The sequence below is a fragment of the Haemaphysalis longicornis genome, unplaced genomic scaffold (assembly GCF_048455015.1).
Source record: "Haemaphysalis longicornis isolate Haplotype H1 unplaced genomic scaffold, Haemaphysalis longicornis Haplotype H1 scaffold_6, whole genome shotgun sequence".
NCBI lineage: Eukaryota > Metazoa > Arthropoda > Arachnida > Ixodida > Ixodidae > Haemaphysalis > Haemaphysalis longicornis.
Window position 1 is genome coordinate 122,437,760 of NW_027526407.1, and position 5,882 is coordinate 122,443,641.

Genomic DNA, 5,882 nt, shown 5'->3' on the forward strand with positions numbered 1-5,882 from the left:
CATTAAAGACAACTAACTGATTCACTAACTAACCTTGGTAAAAACGTACCCCTCAAGCTGCGAACTTATGCTCGTGAACGCTTGCATAACCTACATTCTTCCCCGTGTTCCGAACGCGTCCCCATCGTGAAATGGACGTCATCGCACGGCAGAGTTTAATCAAAATGTTGTAATATTTCCAGTGGAGAACATCATTTATTGCATAAAATTGCGTACGGCTTGCTTACTTGCTTGAGTGATGTCTGTGATGGGGATCATTTGAACTTGGCAATCTATTCAACTGTAAACATCGCATGCTTTACTTATTTTGCCTTAAGAAGCCACCCACTGTCTTGAGAACTTGCTTGTCTTCATTCCTATTTTGTTTGCATTACATGTAGTCAAACTCTGTGGCTGTGTTTTCTGGTTTTATCGGGCATCTGTTCCATTTGGCGATGGATTTTATCTTTGCTCCTAAAGGACTACCTGTTACTTTGGGGACCGTTGAGGAACAACAAGCACTGCATTTGCAACTAATAAAAGTGTCTCGTATAGAAACAACCTCTCTTCCTCATCTAATTAAGAAATGAGCAAACTTCAGTAACGTTATTCGTAGTATTATCAGTAGACAAATCTTTTATTGTGTCCTTGATTGGATTAAAAAGGAAAGGGAGAAAGTAGAAGGCTGCGTTTTCTACTTCTCTTCCTGAGTCGTCAGCTTCGGCCAGCAGTAGGACCCGACGTTGCACTTCCGGGTGGCGGCTGAGCAAAGTGGTCTCACATTGCTTTATGTGCGTTGCATTAAGCGATTTGCTCATGGCATTTGCTGCACTGTTTTTAATCTATCTTGCAGGGAGCGACCATAACATGCCGTAACGGTCCTCCCGACCCCGCATAGCTTATAATCTCCAGAGTATATTTCGGGATAGCAGCCACTGAGCGCAACCGGGATGCAAAATGTGTTCGTCTGTCACAGCCTCCACGATACCGCGTCCCTTTTAGTCAGGCTGCAGCGCTCAGCGTGATGCTTTCATCTTGGCAATCTGTAATGATTTATTATTCCTCTGTATGACACCATGCGATATCTTTCCGATCTGACGAGGTGGGATGAGGTGGGGCCGACGTCTACCTGGTCGATTAAACTTCAGTGGCATCGCGGGTCTCTTCTTTCTTGTCAGACTCGAGTGTGCTGGGGCCTATGTTATTTGAATTTTTCTCACTGTTTTCGTTTTCGCGAGTATGCTCGTGGTTCGAGGTGATACCCTACTTTTACAAAATTTCTCACTGCCTATTTCAAGTCGATAACAACTATTTTAAAGCAAAGCTTTCTATTTCTACCTGCCTACGGTTCTTTCGTGGCGTGCGGGACAAGAAACTCCTAATGGAGCCGGGGAGGGAGCAAACGCTTTTCACTCACAGAGCACAGTGTAGATGGCGCAGCGATAGAGCGCTATTACCCAGCGTTTCCCGCGCGCGGGTGACTTCTCGCACAGGCGGGCGCGTCGGCGGAACGGCTTTGTCGTCTGCTTTAGGGAGAGTTGTTCTGGGCCTGTTTTGGCGCTGCTTAGCGTCCATTGAGCGGTTTCCTCGCACGGCTTGATTAAAATTTTCGACAGCACCTGCTGAGTACCCCGGACTCGACGGAAGTAAGGGAACGTGCGGCAAAGATACATTAACGATTTGTTTACAGGGCGGGAAAACAAAATGTACAGACCAAATACAGGCATATGGACGCTAGAGAAACACCAGCTTTTGCGCACCGCTTGCCACGAATGGGACTCCGTTTTTTAAATTGGGGATTACCCAATTCGGTTGTGTTTTAAGAGGTATAACAAAATGCGAAAGGAGCAACTGGATCTGATAAAAAGGAATTATAAAAGTTCTTTCAGCTTTCTCGTAATTCTCAAACTTACTAAGTTAACTAGTTTAAATCGGCATAAATGGGAATGACTAAGCTCATATGCCGCATTGTTTCGGTGCCTGCGCCGGTTTCACGGGGTGGTGTATCCCCAAGCTAGCACATCAGGATCACTAGGTTCCGCTGTCTCACCCTTCGAAAGACGCCCCTCTCCGTTTTCTCTCTCCCGACTCGCGGCCGGGCTGGAGCGGCGGCGTTTTCCGCTATAGCCCGGCCATGGCCGACGCTGCTGCTGCCTTCGGGACGCCGCCCCCGCGAATTCCAGGTAACAGATCGCAGAACCTCTGGTTTCACTCTTTGTAGAGGCACGTGTGTGAATACAAATGACGTCGCATGGGCAATTGTTTTGGGTGTCGTTTAAAGCATTCAATTACAAACACCTTCGCAGCGTGGATTGGGGTCAATTTTTTGGGTGCAGCACTCAAGGCCTTGAGGGCGGACGTGTTCGATTATCGAGTCTCCTTCTTTCTGCAACGTGCTCTGCTGTGGGGTGCCACCACCCACCCTTCACCAACTTCACCCACTATAACATCACGATCAGAGAAAATTGGCTTTCTTGCCTTGCGTTTTCCACTGGGAGACATAGAAAGCTTTGCTTTAGCATAGCCGCATGTGCTGCTGAGACTAATTTGAAATACGTAGTTGTGGTAGTGGGTACTATAACACACCAAAACAATATAAAATTAGAAAGGGAGCAGATCACGGTGTGTGGACGCCACAGTTTTAGTTTGTGAGAGATGGAGCCTTTGTTAGTGTTACGTGAGTTCATTCATTAGGGCTACTTTACAATCGGCGCAGCACTGAATTACAAAAAATGGGCTCCAATCCACGCTGTAACGGTGGTTGCAAAGCAAAGCTTCAAACGGAACCCGTCACAATTGCCAAAACGTCGTCCCTTGAATTCACACACGTGGGTCTACAAAGAGCGAAACCAGAGATTCTTCCAGCCGACCTGTAATTCGCTGTGGCGGCGTCCCGACGCAGGAGCGTCGGGCACGGCTGGGCTAGAGCGCCGGATGCTGTCACTGTAGCCCGGCCGTGCGACGGCTGAAAGAAAACGGACAGGAGCGTCATTCGAAGGGTGAGACAGCGTGACCTAGCCGTCCTGATTGTAGATCGGGGCTACACCACCACGCGACACAAGCGCAGACACCGAAACAATTTGGCACGTGAGCTTAGGAATTCCCACTTATTCCGATTTAAACAAGTTAGTTTATCAAGTTTGAGAATTGTGAGAAAGCTGAGGGGATATTTCTTATCGGTATTTATCAGGACCAGTTGCTAATTTCGCCTTTTCTAATACCTCTTAAAACACACCCGGATTGGTAATCACCAATTTAGAAAACGGAGTCCAATTTGTGGCAAGCAGTGCCCCAAAGGTAGCGTTTCTCTAGAGGCCAGGTGCCTGTATGTGGTCGCTACATTTTGTTTTCTTGCCCTGCCAACCAACCAGTAATTTATCTTTGCTGTACCCTCACTTACTTCCGTCGGGTCCGGTTTACCCAGCAGGTTCTGTCGAAAATGTTAATCAAGCCTTGCGAAGAAAGCAAGCAATGCACGTGAAGCAGCACCAAAACACTCCCAAAACAACTGCGCCAGGTTTGGGCAGCCCTCGGTGGCGTGCAAACAAAGAAACCCGACATGCGCAGACTGCATCGGTTAGCATCATCACAGGGAATGTCCGACATCAGAGTTCTTCTGTCAAGAGGGTGTGCTGTACAACCGGAAGGCCGGACGGGACGTACTAGATGCAAGGCACTCAAGGATGGACGTGAGATGTCCGTCTTTCAAACGATTTCAAGATAATATGCGGGAAAGAACGAACTACGACTAAATGCAAGAAGGCAAGTTGGTCAAAGACATCTAGTTAAGATGATGGTGTTAGAAAGGACCATCTTGAGGGGGAAAATAAAGGGTAAACAGAGATAAGTAACTCGGGTAATGACCTAATGACCACAAATTCAATTGAAAAATTCAAGGTATCTCAGCCGGAGTTAAAGTTTGCATAGATTATCCTGGCAAGGTGTTTTAATGTGAATGAATTCCTTAATACGTTCGACGGAGAGAACATGATAGATATATCGGTTGTGCAGAAACCATACTATGTACAAGGAAAAATAATAGGCTTTCCAATTAAACCACGTATAGTGGCAAGTGCATATAGCTCAAAAGTGGCAATTCTTGTTCATTCAGAAAATATCTTAGGTTTTCCAATTTTAGTTAAGAGCGAAATAGTATGTACAAGAATACAATGAAGAGGTAAAGAAATAATTGTTATAAATGCATATTACGCACCAAAGAATGATCTGTATTCAATAATGGCTGAAGTCGAGAATCTACTACATACTGCCAAAGGTAAACACTTTTTAATTGCAGGGGACTTTAATGCGAAAAATTCTTGATGGGGAGGGTCAATAGCAGATAGAAGGGGCGATCAAGTAATTAGTTTTATCAACGCCAATAGAATAAATATTCTAAATATTTCGGGGTCAATCCATATCTACATTTGAAACGGTAAACGGGAAGAGTTGGATTGACCCTTCGTTGGCACCCATAGAGTTAACGACAGAAATAAACAGATGGGAGGTGTTTGAACAACACAACAATTGCGATCACAAGTACATCATGATAACTATTTTTAAAACAGAAAAACAGAAAGAACGCAGATTAACAACAAAAGGGAAACTCATGATACTACGCCATCTAAAGGTTGACCCTTAGTACAAGGAAACAGCGGAACCAAATTCAGCAGACGATGTAAATTGTTTAGTTGATAACTTTTATATAAAACTCGAAGGTGTAGTCAAAAAACACTCGAAAATGTCACAAAGAATAAAGAGCCAACGCGTTGGTGGAATGATATACTTGAGGTGGAACGTAAACAGGTAAGGGCACTCAGGAGGCGATATCAGAGATCAGATAACAAAGACAAAGCAGAGTAAAAAAGGAGATGTAACGAAGCTCACATGCAGTACGATGAACATCTGAAAGAGGAAAAACGAAAAAGTTGGGATAAAATTTGTGCCCACAAGACATCGAATTCATTCACATTGCCCTATAAAATAGGTAGGAACCAGATTAAGCAAAAGGTGGTATTGTAGAGCATACCTAAGAAGAATGGGGAACGGACACAATCAGTCGAAGAAGCGGTTGAAGAATTAGTAAGCCATTTATCTAATTTAAAGGAACAATCAGAAGACATGGGTATTTTAACTAGCACAGTAGAACAAATTGAGAATACGAACGGCAGCATAACAGAAGAGGAAATTAGATATACTATATGGGTCTTTCTTTATTAGGACACTCACTTTAAAAACTTTCTTTATTAGGACACTCACGTAATGTGTAACATTGTGGAATCACTTCCGCAAATTGTCATTTGAAGTCTCTAGGCCTTGTTTCGACCACTCTCGGCGAATTCGTTTAGTATAAAAATCAAATCGAAAGTGCCGCCCTCCTCTATGCAATAGCCTCACGGATTTCTAATGACGTTTCATACGACTCTTACTCGAGCAGGCTTGGTTTGACTGCATGTGAGGCAGGCTGTCATTGTGGTGTCCGGGCACACGTCCTTGCGGTGGCCTACCTTGCCGCATTGCTGACACACGTCGATTTGCTTTCTGCAAAGGTGGCACGGGATGAGGGTGAGTTCGTACCTCACGAAGCTGGGGACCTTGGACCCTTGGAACGCCACGATGATCGTGGTGGTTTCGCCGATCCTTTTGGTGCCGACCGCCAGCGGCTTTCGTTGGTTGACGATGTTGCGGTCGATTGCCGCCGCGCTCTCCGTAAGGGGGGTTACTCTAATGACGCATTTGCCTGTATTGTACGGGGCAATTAGGTAAGCGCCGACCTCGTGAATTTTGTCGAATACTTGTATTGCTTGTATCTGGGCGCACCTCGCTGCGTTGGCTTCGCTCGGGGTTCTGATAACCATTTCGTTCTGCAGACTGTTCGGGCAGATGGTGTCGCCGTGCTTTCTTCC